At 39.4% G+C, this 16,205-nt stretch overlaps 1 long non-coding RNA gene across 1 annotated transcript; it reads left to right on the forward strand.

Moving 5' to 3' along the window:
- Positions 1-4,717: 4,717 nt before the first annotated feature.
- LOC134299901 (uncharacterized) lies at positions 4,718-12,541 on the forward strand. Its single transcript, XR_010007159.1, has 3 exons — positions 4,718-6,427; positions 9,352-9,519; positions 12,065-12,541. It is a non-coding gene; the product is annotated as an uncharacterized LOC134299901 (long non-coding RNA).
- The last annotated feature ends 3,664 nt before the right edge of the window (positions 12,542-16,205 follow it).

The raw sequence follows: 16,205 nt of genomic DNA on the forward strand, positions 1-16,205 counted from the left end.
TCCTATGTTGCATCATGTCGTAAGGCTGCCGTAAGGTACACAAAAACTGTATGGCACCCATTAATATGTTGCCTTTTTCATAAGACACCTTGCTCTACATCTTACTGGTTATTCCCAATTAAAATAGACCCATTGCATCACTTTTGTTGCATCACTGGTAGGCCAACACATAGGTTTATTCTTTTGATTCAGTAGGTCTGTGGATGGTTAAAAAATTCCATTGAAAGTCCACTCACACAAAATCTAAAAAATAAATATGTGGCTGAAATTGGGGAAATACAAAACTGTTCTCCTTTGGTAACATATTAATCAAGTCTTTCATTATTAAAAGTACAAAATATTGCTATGCATCTCCAGTGGTAGACTTATAGTGGCTCTGAAAAGGTAACATGTCCAAGCTTTGACAGGATGATGGTTTAGTGAGAGCACTATGGGGTTTTAGCCTCTTTCAAATGGGAGACCACCGGAGCCTTTAACAATTTGGGCAGCTCTTACTTCCTCCCTGCTGCATTGTCAGCTTTGACTATTCCCAACAAAAATACACACACATGTGCATTGTATTCAAAATAGAAACTGTCAAACAGTTGTTATGCACAAAAACATACACATACAAAATAATCCCTGAAGGGCTATTGTCTTTCCCAAACTCTAATGAGAGTCTCATAACAAACAGCAAAAAATCCTGACTTATCAGGAGATCACCTTCTTAGCATGACCTCTCACTGATGCAACCACTGTCCATCATGTAACCAGCAATTTTCCTAATAAAAACAACAACTTGGGCAGCACCGTAATTTGCACTCTATTGTTCATGTCCTTGTGAATTAGCCAAAGGCCATGGCAAAAAAACAACATGATCATAATTATTAATAGAACTTTAGGCTACATTAACAATTGTCAAGCTGGGTTGCGGTGAGTTTTCTAGACTGTATGGCTATGTTCCAGAAGCATTTTCTCTTGACAAGCTGCCTGTGAATCACTATTGTGTAATGAAGCCACAGCTTTGTGGCTTGGAGTATTCCATGGGGCCAAATTACTTTAGCCAAGCTCATACAGTGTCAACAGCATGCTTACAAGGCAACGGAAAAGCTGTGAATCCCAAATGTCTGTGAACTTCCTGAATGTCATCTGTTTGTAGGAGATACCTGTCTAGATACTGAAATGGAATCTGGTTTGCAGAATATGAATACACAGTTGTTCACTTTCTAATTTTTTTATTTTTCAAAAATGTTCTGTAGTTTTACTAGGTATACGATTTTCTATGATGCAAATTGTACCCATTTGAAGTAACATATTGCTCACGCCTTTAGTATGACATTCAATCCAAATGTCTGTGCCTAATAAATATAAAGCATGAAATGCCAATGGAAAAATGTTTTCAGTGACTCACAACAGACCCAGTGTAATCTTTCTAATTCACCTTGTGCATACATAGCAGGTTGCTTCTATGGATACCACTTTCTGTTGTGTTCCTGTTTTGGCTTCATTATCTTACTTACAAAATTCTACAGCTACAGATACATCTCTACTAGAGTATATGCCTTGCATGATTTAGTATCTAAAATCTGAAACTACTAAATGATGCGGGAGAGCCTTTGTACAACCTGGGAATGATGGGAGTTATAATCCAATATATATATATATATTGGATTATAACTCCCATCATTCCCAGGTTGTACAAAGGCTCTCCCGCATCATTTAGTAGTTTCAGATTTTAGATACTAAATCATGCAAGGCATATACATATATATATATATGGTAGTTAGGGAAGGCAACTGAATAGCTTTGGAGAGCTATGCCTTATTCTTTCTTCCTTCCTGAAATCTTCCTGTAAAATATATGCAGGAAACGTTTGCAGATTGCAATCTAATTCTTCAGATGCTTTAATGACATACAATATCCATCTATATATACACAGATACATAGTTCTAGGAGTGGTGTCATGTTGAAAGAGGATACCAGAAATGAGAGTTGTATTATTAACACTGGTAATAAATGTTCAGGGTTCATTAAACTGTGATACAATAAGGACAGATACAATATTATGACTTGTCCTTGCACTGATAAGTATACCATATCATAGCACAATGTACAGTTTAGCACAAGGAGTTAAAACTATGTTGGCATAGTTAAATATCTTCAGCCATTCGGAAATACAACCCTTTTCCCATGCTTGCAGGTTGAAGATTAAAAGCATGTTATTGCTGTTATTGTAAGAATTATACAAAACATTTTGTTGGCTAGTTGGTTTATTGCATTTATTTACTGCCTCTCAGCCTGCCAGGGTCCCTGAGGCTAAACACAAAAGATAGAAACATTTTAAACAGAGAATATAAATAAAATTGATAAATACATTTTTAAAACAGATGAAAACAATTTCTGTAAAAAATAGTTTAAAAACCACACACAGATGAAATTGTTAGAGCAGTCACCTTTCATTTTAAGGTCCAAAACTGATCAGATCCAAAAAGATTAAAAAAAAACCCGTCTTGGCTGCTTATTAGGTCCAGAAGGATAGTGTCAGTCTGACTTCCCCATAGGAGGGTGTTCTGCGACCGGCTTGTTGCTGCATAGAAAGCCCTGTTGCAAGTAGGTCTGTAACTGTTTCCTGATTTTGTTCTTGGAGGAAGCAACAGGTATTTTTGTAGCCATTTTCTTGCTGTTGTGAGAAAGTCTTGGAAAACTTGCATAGCAGAGAAGGACTTACTTGGTGCAAAATTTCATCATGGCAGATTTGGTCAAAAACAGCATTTTCTGTTGAGAAAATAGCATTTCCTTGTAGAAAATACTGTGAGTTGCACACAAAATAAGGTTTTCTGTGCTAAAACAGATGTACAATTTGTGCAAAATAATCTTGTGAAGATTCTTATCACTCCAAGATTCACCTGGTTAAAGTTTCCTGACACCTGAAAAATAATTTTGGATGTTTTCCTCCAAGTATTAGTTTCATTCCTTATTTTGAATGTTTCAATCCAGTTTAGCCCTGCATTATGGAAAATCAGGAGATGTTTCGGAGTTTGGACAAAACTACTGAGCAATCTCACAATTTTAGCACAGTATGGACCGAGGGACTAGGAATGATACAGATTAGTTCTGCTGTCCACATAGCTTCCCACTGCAATCCCCTTTCCCTGACAAGAAAAAGTGAACAGATCATGCCCAGCTGTTGCTGCTGCCAGATGACCACAAAGCTCTGTGAAAGCTCTTAAACAATGTGGGCCCCCTGTAGAAGTACCCACATGACCAGGGAGAAGGAAAGATTAAGCAACCAGAGCAGATGATCCCCTGATCTCTGGGGTAGTGGGAGACATAGCAGTTCATCCACTCAATCTTACGCAATGGATCGGTAGGTACATATTTGTCTTCCAAATAACATGACTGCAGCAGTTTCAGTCTTTATTGGTAAAACCAATTCATAAGTTTATTGTATGTTAGGGACTTTAGAAATGTACTTCAATAAAAATGTATAGACTGATTTGACATAAGAAGAAATAAATACTGCTACATTTTAAAACATACAATAATGTGCATTATGCAATGTTTATATGACATGTAATTTCAACTCTCTTAATTAGTCAAATATAACAATTCTTTACAATTCATAAAATAAACAACTTCTTTTACCTTGTTTTAGAAAGCTTTCTAATATACTTGTGAGTAGTAATCAAAGTGGGGAACCAGTGTGGTGTAGTGGGCCATGACTCCAAAGATCAAGTTTTGAATCCCCACTTGATCATGGAAACCTACTGGATGACGCTCTCATTCTCAGAGAAAGTTAATAGCAAATCTTGACAAGAAAACCCTGTAATAAGTTTGCCTTAGAGATGTCATAGGTTGGAAATAACTTGAAGGCACACAACAACAAAGTAATCAATGAGACCTTTCAATGGTAAACTCCATGAAAACTGTCCAGAAGTAGTGGCTAGACATTTCCAAATGAATGAGGTGGTACATCTGCTCTAAGTTTTAGTCTCAGCTTTAAATGAGCTGTTCAAGGTACTGAACCTATTTTGGTGATAGAATTCAGCACCTTGGATAGCTTCATTCTAAAATTTGGAGCCCCAGCAGAGGACCTTAACAGATATCAGTGCTGATGTCATCATTTGATATTTGGCTATGGTGAGACTCTTCTAAACCCTACCTACCCCTACCCCCCCCCCCCCCCCCCCACCATCACCTCATGAAGCAGGGGATGGTTATGTGGGGGCCATCAAAACCTGTTTAGTAAATTGGGGTGAAGGCTTTGGGCACTGCAAAGAGAGGAAAGAATTACCAGCACCCATAACACCCTAAAGAAGACATACATGCATAAGGGGAGTCTTTATCCAATTTTCAGTAGCCATAACTTATAACAGAATCCTATAAAAGATAGTCCAAAATCAAGAAGCCATAAATCAGAACAAAGTCTGGATAGAGAAATCAGTGAGTAATTTCAGGACCATGAATACAAGACATACAACAGCAAAAAGAGAAGTAATATGATTTTGGTAATCAGCCAGGAATGCTTTGGCCTGCTTTTAATGGCACCCTGATCAGCTGATGCCTACATGCTTGATAGGATTTAAAGTGTGCATTTCACAGCAGTGAGCACATAGCCTTTTCCTGCATTGACAGTATGTGTCGAATGTATATGTCATCTTCTCTTATGAGGGCTTGGAGGTCTCTCTTTATTGATGAACTGGAGAAGGGTTTGATTATTCATCAGGAGGACCTGCTGGAGAAAAATTAATGTATCTATTCTAGTTTGGATGAAAAATGGGATTGAGGACAGAATCTCAAAACAATGTGAAGAATGGGGAAATAATGCAGCAGAGGTTTTCAGAACCCCAGAAATGGTTTAGATCCAGTCTGAGGGTGCATCTACACAATAGAATTAATGTAGCTTCACTCCAATTTAACTGGAGTGGCTTGATATTATGGAATCATGGGAGTTGTAATTTGATGAGGCACTAGTAGAGAAGGCTAAAGATATTATAGAACTATGACTCCAGTGATTCCATAGCATTGAACTGTAACAGTTAAGGGGGTGTCAATTTGCATTCATTCTAAAGTGTAGATGCACCTCCAGCCATATATAAACCCATTGAAATCCATGGTATTAAGTTGATTGTACCTTACTTGAGTTCTTTTAGTTCCAGTGGGCTTACTCTGTGCATGAATAAATCTGGATCCAACTTATTTCTCCCAATATGTTTGAACTCTGAGATATTTCAGACATGTTAGAACACAAAGCAACCCTTCACCCCAGCATATTTGTAATTGTAACAGAAGACTCGTTGTGGTTGGAAGAGCAGCAACTGGCAAGGTGTACAAGAGCTCAGAATTTTGTTCATGAGCCGGCAACCACAGGTTTTGCACTGCCTCGTGTCTCTGGCCTTCATTTAGTCATGCAGGTAAACATGCAGTGTGCAGAATTAAATTCAGACCCTGGAACCCAATCCTTAGAACAGCACCATGCGGCTTGGGGAAACAATGCAATCATCATGGAGGCCTTGCCAGAATGTGCAGCTTTATTTGTTTAAGCAATTATAGAACCGGCGAAGCATTCCCAAATAGCTTGTTGCTGAATGTAACAGAGGAGGCCTGCCTGTGGTATGAAAAATCCTATAGTCCCCAGTTCCAAGACAACACCTCCCCTCTTGAACTCTTGCCTGACCTGATCAAAGGGGGTGCTCGCCTGTGTTTGCCTTTGAGGAGAGAAATCTCTGAAGATGGTAAGACTGCTGATTGTATCTTGAAGCCTCACTTTGTCCAAAAACAAGAAACAGGACCACAAGAATCTCCTGTCCAGAGCTTCTGGACAGGTTGCATTACCATTTGGGATCCTGAAGCATGTTCCAGTCCTTCTCTGATGTCTGTTACTGGGCAGAACATCAACAGCTCCAACCACAAAGCACCTGGATCTTGCTTGGAAGCCCTAGGGCCAGATATTTTGAGCTGTGGTTTCATTTTGGAACACTTCCCCTCACTCATTTCCAAGACTCTAAATTCCACTGATCAGAAAATACTTAATATGAAATAATTCATAAGGCTGTCATTAAAAAACCCTTTCCAGTTATTGGCCCTTCTCTCCACCCCATGAGGCCATGACGGGCTATGATACATGTTGTGTTCTTCAAAGGTACTCTGATGCCACACAATTATAGCACGATGATTCCACTGTAACTGCCATGGCTGAAATTATTGGACTGTAGATTGAGAGGCATTAAAAGGTCTCTCTCTGGCACAGAATTCTAAATAAATTGCAATCTCTAAATCTCTAAATCATAAACCCCAGAATTCCATAGCAGAATTCCATGACAGTTAAAAAGAATCATACAGCTAGAATTGTAAAAAGGATCCTGTCTGATTGATTTCAGTGCCAGGGAGTTAATATGTATAAATGTCATGTAATCGTTTGCATATATATTGAGTTGGTGCAACTATGGTGAGCCTGGAATCTGTTGTTCTGTCCCTAGAACTCTTCTAGCTCTACAAAGAATACAAAAGGTTACAAAAATAGAAGTAAAAGATGGCTGGAAATATAGTAAGGGATGGGGAATGCAACCCCAAGATTACGCTCTTTGAGAACAGTAAGATTTAATTTCGGGTAGGCATGTCTATAGGACTGTTTTATTAATTTACATTTTATTTGCTTAAATCCAACAGTTGATTACTACTAAAGTTGACTTAGGGTGCAGTTTGACACCACTGTAACTGCTCTGGCTGACTGCTATGGTGGGGCAGTAGCATTGCTTGGCAGAGAAGGGTAATACCTTGGAAAATCCATGATTCTTTAGCATTGAACCATGGCAGTTAAAGGGAAGATTAAATGCTGGATATCGGCTGTTTTTTTAATTCCCCGCTGGATCTGTTGCCATGCTGTCACATTTCAACTGCTGAGTCACCACTTCTTGCCCTGTTATGTTCATTGCCAACTGGTTCTATAGGGAAAGCTTACCTTGTTTTCAAGCTGAACTGCACTCTCAAAAAACTCCCAGAGGCCTGACCTGGCTGAAAAACAAGGTATACACTCCTTGTAAGTCTTCTTCGAATGTGACATTGCGCAAGATTTTCTGCCACCAGAAAAGGGCCCTGTCACTGCCACTATACTATCAGCTCCTATGGAGCTCCATATTCAACTAAGAGAGGTAGAGACATGAAGGAGGTGAGACGTGAACTGCTCCAGTAGAGTGGATGCGCTCCTGGGTTGGTTGAACAACAGCACCAGGTTTGGCATGCTGGAGCATATTTATTGACTGGTAAAGATGAGACCAAGATTTAGTTTAGAAAACCTGGCTCTTCAAACAGGCCTTTGAAGGAGGACCGCCCACTGTTCGCTAAACCCTGGTACTAGTGGGTACTTCTGACCAGTTGTTGGTTAACTCCTTGACATAGCCTCAGTGTTCACCACAGTTTAAGGCTCTTCCCATGACGTTGTAGCACCTTAATCTTCCTTCTTGTTTACAAGTTCCACTCAGTGCACTTTGCCCAGCTCATTTTATGTTTTTATTGCTGTGTCTGTCATGTGTTTTATAATGATCGTGATTTTTAATGGCTTTTAAATTTACTTGTGTGTTTTTGTAAAACCGTATACTGTATGCTGGTTTTATATCTGTAAGCCGCCCCAAGTCCCTCTGGGGAGATGGTGGCGGGGTACAAAAATAAAATTATTATTATTATTATTATTATTATTATTATTATTATTATTATTAGTTTCACATTTGCATATATACCTAGCATTGCCAGGGTGTCGGAGGGTCTGGTGCCCCCTGATTCCCCTGCCTTCTCTTTCTCTTCTTTCTTCCCTCCCTTCCTTTTTCTTTCTTATTCCCTTTCCTTCACCCTCTCACCTTTCTCCCTTCTTGGAGAGGGCATACTTCACAATGTATTGCTACATGGTTGTATTTGTGGCTCTTTCTTTTCTTCCCACCTTCCTCTCATGCACATGTCACCTCCCGCCCCCATTGATATCACAGAGGGCCACTTCACCTAGCAACATCCTTTGTAGCACAGACAAACAATCTTTGATACATACTGTTCTTTTTTTGGGGGAAAAACCTCCTCTCTTTGAAATGTCAAGGGAGGGAGAGGGAAAATGGCAATGCTCTCTTTATCTCTCTCTCTCTCTCTCTCTCTCTCTCTCTCTCTCTCTCGGCTGTCCCATAGAGAAGGGTGTAGAACTTGGAAAACTATAACTCCCAGTACTGCATAGAATGGAGCTATGGTATTAAAGTAAGGTCCAGCTGTGTTCATTCCATAGTGTAAATGCACCGAGAGAAGGGTATGGACCTTGGGAAACTATAACTCCCAGGACTGCACAGCATGGAGACATGGCATAATAATAATAATAATAATAATAATAATAATAATAATAATAATAAATAAAAAGATCTCAGCTGGCATTTGGAAACAATAGACATCTGCCAACTGCAAAAGGCCACCTTACTGGGATCTGCGCGCATCATCCGAAAATACATCACACAGTCCTAGACACTTGGGAAGTGTTCGACTTGTGATTTTGTGATACAAAATCCAGCATATCTATCTTGTTTGCTGTGTCATACAATAAATAATAATAATAATAATAATAATAATAATAATAATAATAATAATAATCAGCATCAGCATCAGCATCAGCATCATCAGCATCAGCATCATCCTTCTTTCCTGGCTTTCCCATGCAACACAAGGCACAGACATATCACGGAAGGAAGGGAAAGGAAGGAAAGAGAACGGAAGGAAAGGAAAGGACCTGGAAAGGCTATTTTTAAAAAAGACATTTTTCTGGCAAAGTAAAAACTCGGTGAGCAAAAGGTAATGCTTTCCCTAACAAGGGTACTTTTGGCTCCTCCCACAATTTCTCCTCCCACAAATTGGGGAAACGTTTCATTTTAAACCTGGGAGCAACAAATGCCATCATATTAGAGAACTGGCCATTCATCCAGATCATTCCCCCAAAATCCACTTCCCCACCACCTCCTGAAATGTTTGAAAAGAATGCTGTCCCCCACACTTAAAATATGCAAAGAATGTTCTATCCTATACTTGAAGCCAAACTAATGTGATGAGAACAGTGGCTTCCTGGATTTTAAGCATAGCACATTGGTAAATGCAATGAAGTGATATGTATTTCTGCTGAATATAAGTCTTGACAATATACATATTTTCAGTGTTTTCATTTAACCTTTCCCTCCCATTTTATTTCAACATCCAGTACAAATCATCCTTAGTGGTTCCTCCTGATCCAAAAATAGTGACAAATGAAGACTTTTTAAAATTTAGACAGGGAATGCAAATGATGCCACATTTAAAGAGCTCAGCCAGTTGAGATCACTGCTAAGTCAATTTTTTTTGGTCTTTTCTTTACAGATTCATGACTGGTGGAAAAAGTGAACACACTATCCTTCCCAGATTGTCCCTTTTTGCTTTTGAAGGATCCAAAGACAGGTAACCAGAAGTTCACACAAGCAAGCTTGAGCTGATCCAAATCAAACAAAGGAAGCAAAGAAATATGGCCTCGGGATGTTGTGTTTACAAGTAAGGTGCTAGTTGATGCTTTCTTTGGAAATATGAAAGAAAGCAGCCAAATTTCCACTTTTACCTTTATTTCTTATTCCTAATGTTGTTTTTCATGATTAGATGGTAGTGTTGTGCTTTTGTATGGAATTGCTGTTCATTTTGTGTAGTTTCATTTGTGTCATCTCATTTTCATATTTGGTTCCCGCTAATGAAAATGAGCCACCTATACGACATGAATTTTCATCTGGCTAATGAAAAACATGAATTTTTTTTTGTGCCATTGGCGTCAATGGGAGGGCTTCTGAGGCTCATCCCTCCCCCTCAGTTTTTGGGCTAGAGGGGTGTAAATCACCACACATGGAGGGCATTTCATTCCCTTTTAGCCCATCAACTTTTAAAACATTTGGATCTTTCCCAGAGCACTATTGTTATTATAATTATAATTATTATTATTATTAACACCCATTGGCACACATCAGCTGTCATGGGGCGGCATTTCTCTCCCAGGCTCAGTTCAGCTTAGATTCCTAGAGTAGCTAGCTATTGATATATATATATATATATATAAATATTATTATTAACACTCACTGATATATATCAGCTGTAATGGAAAAGCAGCCCTCTGTCAGTACCTGCTTATTGTTACGGGGCAGAAACGAAAGGAAAATGAAAGCAAGCACGATGACTGTGCAGCTTTCATTTTCATAGAATCATAGAATCATAGAATCATAGAATCATAGAATAGTAGAGTTGGAAGAGACCTCAAGGGCCATCTAGTCCAACCCCCCGCTAAGAAGCAGGAAATCGCATTCAAAGCACCCCCGACAGATGGCCATCCAGCCTCTGCTTAAAAGCCTCCAAAGAAGGAGCCTCCACCACGGCCCGGGGGAGAGAGTTCCACTGCCGAACAGCCCTCACAGTGAGGAAGTTCTTCCTGATGTTCAGGTGGAATCTCCTTTCCTGTAGTTTGAAGCCATTGTTCCGTGTCCTAGTCTGCAGGGCAGCAGAAAATAAGCTTGCTCCCTCCTCCCTATGACTTCCCCTCACATATTTGTACATGGCTATCATGTCTCCTCTCAGCCTTCTCTTCTGCAGGCTAAACATGCCCAGCTCTTTAAGCCTCTCCTCATAGGGCTTGTTCTCCAGACCCTTAATCATTTTAGTTGCCCTCCTCTGGACGCTTTCATGTCGCCTCTCATTTCCTACAAAAATGTCATCACTTGTTTTGTGTAGATAAACGGTCGAAATGAAATAATAGCATGAAGGAAATGAAGGAAAAAATTTTCACGCACCTCTCTATTGGATGATAAGATTTTATATGCAAGAAGAACAGCATTTGTGTCATGCACAAGTATGTATGCTGTATAAATATGTTTTTTCTACTAGAGCCAACAAGAATAGTTAAATATTCTACTGAAAGGCATAGGGACCTTTTGCACTCTGCAATTATCACATTATGATAAACATTTATTGCTGTCATGGCATCCTGAGATTTGCAACTTTAGAGGGAGAGATTATCAGCCGGATTCCATAGCATGCAACTGTGACAATTGAAGTGGAATCTAGAACTACAGTTTTGCAATTGTGTAAAGGAAATTCAGAATGACTATCCATTGCAACATTCTAGAAATCTTTATTAATGACTAATCTCAGATGCTTCCCTCTTGGATGGAATGGGATGATAGTTAATTCATCATGAAAACAAAACTGTTCAGACGCCAGTAGTTATGCAATAGCTTCATTTTTAAAAGGTGACTGGGGTATGTGTGTCAAGAATTGATAACCTCAGCCAGTTTCCTTTGACATAATGTACTTTAAGAGAGAAAATGCAAATCAATGCTACATTTCTTCATCAGGTTGAGTTGGGAGGAAAATCACAACAGCAAGACAATGAAACATCATTTGGCATTTTTTCTTCCTGTCAGTTTGAGGGTGCATCTACGCTGGAGAATGAATGTAGTTTGGGACCACTTGAATTGACATGGTTCAATGCTGTGGAATCGTGGGAGTTGTAGCTTTGCAAGGTTTTTAGCTTTCCTTACCAGAGTGCTGGTTCCTCACCAAACTACAACTCCCACAATCCCATAGCATGAAACCTTTGCTGCTAAAATGGCCTTAAATGACATCATTTCTACAGTATAGATACACCCAGGGTCAAATTCAGATGTTAGTTGCAGTTAATTCTAGCATGGGAAGAACTGTGTTTTACATGACAATCATTTGGCTGTTAAATTTAAGACACTTGTCCTTAGAAAACCAAAAAAGAAGAAGGAAACTGGAAAAAACAGTTGACAGCCCTAATTTGATCACATAAAATCGGTTGAAAATGAAGATTTTTACAAGATAAGCGTGAAAGCTTATGTAGAAGGGGAAACCTATCAAATTTGATTTTTCCATTGTCTGATATTATTAAAATCTCAAGTTTCTTCCTGTCAACTTTATGAATGAATTTAAAAACTTTGAAGGGTTCTTATCCAAGGATGAGCCAGATGGAATATTTACTCAACCTATTCCTTTAATCTCTTTTATCTTAAATATAATCATATTCTCTTTTTTCCCCCAGGCCTCTGTGTAACCTTTCAAACATATCAGTGGATTTCGAGGTTCTCCTTAACATACAACTGTAAGGGACTTGCATGTTTTCTCAATTCAGGTAGTGTCATTTCTGGATTTAATGACTCCATTTTCATATTCACAGTGATAGGTGTTTATGTGCATTAATTCACCCCCTGGCTGTGAACCACACATAATACCTATCTGGGACAGAAGAAGAAATTTATGATGTGGATTCAGCTTCCTCAAGCAGGTGAAATAATGTTTTCAAAACTGATTCCATTAACTAGCTCTAAGGAAGATGTTCATTTAGATCCAATCAAAATTCTCCTGGGTGCAGGCATTTTAAAAAAAATCTTGTAAAATTAATTATCTTCGGAGTACACATGGAATCCTATCCAATAATGGGATTTGCAGTGTTTAAATGCATGTCTATCACTCCATTGGTGCCAAATTAAAACTTGCATGTGTGAATAAATGATTGCAAATCTAATGATGCATGTAGACATTTTCTGCTGTTTTATGTGACCTCAGAGACAATGCTTTTCACTAGACACACACAGTTCAGGTACATTCCTGGATTCAGCAGTATATCTTAAAACTAGGCATGGAAAAGAACTTCACTGGATTCATGTTTCATTAGAGCAATTTCTATTTCCCACTACCCAAGACCACCAAGAAAACAGAATCATGCTTTAGAAATATGTTGGTTTGCAAGCTTTGCAATATGTTTTAGAAGAAAAAAATGTGTACAAATTTATGCTTATAGTTTTAAAAATGTGCATTTGAATGACGGCCTCAATATGCTTTACACAATGCAATTTTGAAAAGGGGTATGTTATAGAAAAATGGCTATACCATATACATACATTTTAAGATAACGTACATGTGATAGTGTGTACATTTCTCTGGGAGGAAAAAAAAAACAATCCTCATAAGTATAGTGTAGAAATGGGACAGAATGTGAACACTGGTGGAAAACTAATACATTCAATAAGATTTTCCTATCTTTGCTACAGACTAAGAATGATATGGCCAAGTTTTGAATGCCTCTTCTGCACAATTTAGCTGCAGATAATAATCTACTAATCTACTGATCTCCATTTATCTGAGAAAGAAAGGCTAGAGCACAGTGTGCTCCCAGTTATGAGAGCTTTATCCTTGCAGGAGAAAGCTCACATTTCCCTCTGCTATTTTTGGGAATAAACAGAAATGTTCAGAACCATTAGTTCAAAATGTAATAATAATATAATGGAAGTTGACATCATGGGATGGGAGCCGGTAGGCTCCGCGCCACAAGTGAAGTGAAAGCGTCATATGATGGGAAGTTTTGCCCATCCGATGAGGCCATAACAACAACAACAACAACAACAACAACAACAACAACAACAACTTTATTTTATACCCCACCTCCATCTTCTGAAAGGGACTCGGGGCGGCTTACATGGGACCAAACCCGAGTAACTACAGTAAACAGAGTAAAACACATCAAAATAAAAGTAAAAAATTATACACATTAACATAGTTAAAATTAAAATGGTGACCATAATTTAGACATAATCCAAATTACGCAGAGTGAGTGTTGTAAACACAGGGGATGAGATAGATGACTAAAGTGCTATAATCAATAAGAGACTTGGAATGGGGTGGACACTGGAGCTATTTCCAACTGATGGAATAAAGTAAAGTAATATACAGTGGTTCTCAACCTGTGGGTCCCCAGGTGTTTTGGCCTACAACTCCCAGAAATCCTAACAGCTGGTAAACTGGTTGGGATTTCTGGGAGTTGTAGACCAAAACACCTGGGGACCCACAGGTTGAGAACCACTGCCCTAATGGATACTTGCTTGTGTGTGTGTGCCTTCAAGTTACCCATCAACTTATGAGGACTCAAAAATTTCATAGGATATTCTTAGGCAGAAAATACTACAGGTGGTTTTGTCAGTTCCTTCCTCTGAAATGTATCCTACAGCACCTATTATAAAGGCAATCTGCCATCCAAGTACTAGCTAGGTCTGAACCTGCTTAGATTTTTGTGATCAAACTGGATCTGGTGCCTTCAGGGTATTTGTCACTTTTTTATCACACGGGAAGTTTTTCCCTTCTGTGGAGGACCTGTTCTGGCTTCATTGGAGCTAGCACAACATGGGAAGCCTCCTGTCTCGTGGGAGAAAACAGCCAGTTAGGGGTGGGGCTTCTGCCGAAAGTTACATGACATCATGTGACGGTTGCATAGGGCTCCATCCAGAAAGAAAAGTGAAAGTGTCCTAGGACACTTCTTTATGTGAGGGTGAAGAGGTCATTAGAGAACCAGCATGGTGCAGTGGTTTAAGCATTAGCCTTTGACTCTGGAGACCAGTTTGATTTCCCACTCAGCCATGGAAATTACAAGGTGATCTTGGATGAGTCATTCACCCTGAATCCCAGAAAACCCCATGATAGGTTCACCTTGGAGTATTTATTTATTTACAGTATTTATATTCCGCACTTCTCACCCCGAAGGGGACTCAGGGCGGATCACATTATAACACACATAGGGCAAACATTCAATGCCCATAAACACATCAAACAGAGACTGAGAGACACACGCAGAGGCAAGTTAACCTTCTTCTGAGGGGATGTTCGATTCTGGCCACAGGGGGGAGCAGCTGCTTCATCATCCACACTGATGGCACTTCCTCATTCCAGCTCGTAAATTAGTTAATCTTGCCTCCCCACTTTAGTGGTACCTTATCTCCTACTTGATAGATGCAACTATCTTTCGGGTTTCTAGGTCAGCAACTAGCAGGGGCTATTTTTTATTTTTAATTGACGGGTGCTCACCCCGCCACGGGCTGGCCTCGAACTCATGACCTCATGGTCAGAGTGATTTAAGGCAGCTGCTCAACAGCTGCGCCACAGCCCGGCCCCGCCAAAATTTGGAAGTGACCTAAAGCACACAAAAACAAAAACACATAAAGTCTACCTTCTATACAAATTGTAAACCAATTTTTGTGGTCTACTGTATGAACACCTTGTTTGAACATTTTATTCATTGTGTTAAAACAAAATATTCAATAATCCACATTTTTCCAATTTTTCTTGAAAAATAAGTCGGCAGCAGTGGCGGAACGGGGGGCACCTTCCCCTCTCAATATTTTTCAGTTTTTTCCTAGGTCTCCACATCTTTATTTAAAACACATCAGTTGAAGAAGAAAATTACAAATGCACATACAGTACTTCTAAATAAAACCAGTTAATAGTCAAAAGTGTAAATAAAAAAACCTTTCTTTTCCAATGGGAAGAGAACAGAGAGTGCAAAGCTACCTTCCCATAGGAGCCTGTAAGCAGCTACTGAAAAGTCCTTCCTTTTCCCACTTGTCCTTATGAAATGTACCTGTGACAACACTAAGACTGAAAAAAAGCCATCCCCAGAGGTGCATGCAAAGAAATATATTAAAATATGTTGTCTTCTGTACTTGGATTATAATAAGATGCATCCCCTTCTTCCAACTCAGGCCACTACCACATCACTCCTGCCTCACTAAACAAGCTCTAAATGCTACGTAGATGAATGCAGAGCATTTCAGGACTGCAGACTTGCATATAACCTTACCTGGAATATTAAATCCAGTACCAGGCATCATAATTCAAAAAGGTTATTGACAACTTGGGAAATTTCCATATGAGGGTGACCAACATGACAAATGTTCTGGAAACAATGCACTATGAGATGTAACTTAGGCAGCTGGTTGAGAGGTGACATGATAGTCATGTTTAAATATTTTAAAAGATGGCATATTGAGGAAGGAGCAAAGCTTGTTTTCTACTGCTCCGTAGACTAAATACTTCATTGCACTTACTGTTGGGTCCATAGGGATTCTCCTGCTATCGTGGCAAATCCGCAGGGCAACAGGGCAATCCCTTTGCCCCATGCCCTGCATCACCCACAATGATGCTTCCTCATCACATGTAGGGAAGCATTGCCATGCTGCTGCCCCCTGTGCTGGCCCCACTGCTGCATACAGAACATGGGAAGCCTCCTGTGTTCTGGGCAAAGCATCTTAGGATGCTAGCATCACAGTTCATCTACAGAGTAAGTAAGTGTGCATCATGTGATGGGCAGTGTTGGGCTCCGGAAATTAAATGTACTGCAAGCATCCTAGAACACA

The sequence above is a fragment of the Anolis carolinensis genome, chromosome 1 (assembly GCF_035594765.1).
Source record: "Anolis carolinensis isolate JA03-04 chromosome 1, rAnoCar3.1.pri, whole genome shotgun sequence".
Classification (NCBI taxonomy): Eukaryota; Metazoa; Chordata; class Lepidosauria; order Squamata; family Dactyloidae; genus Anolis; species Anolis carolinensis.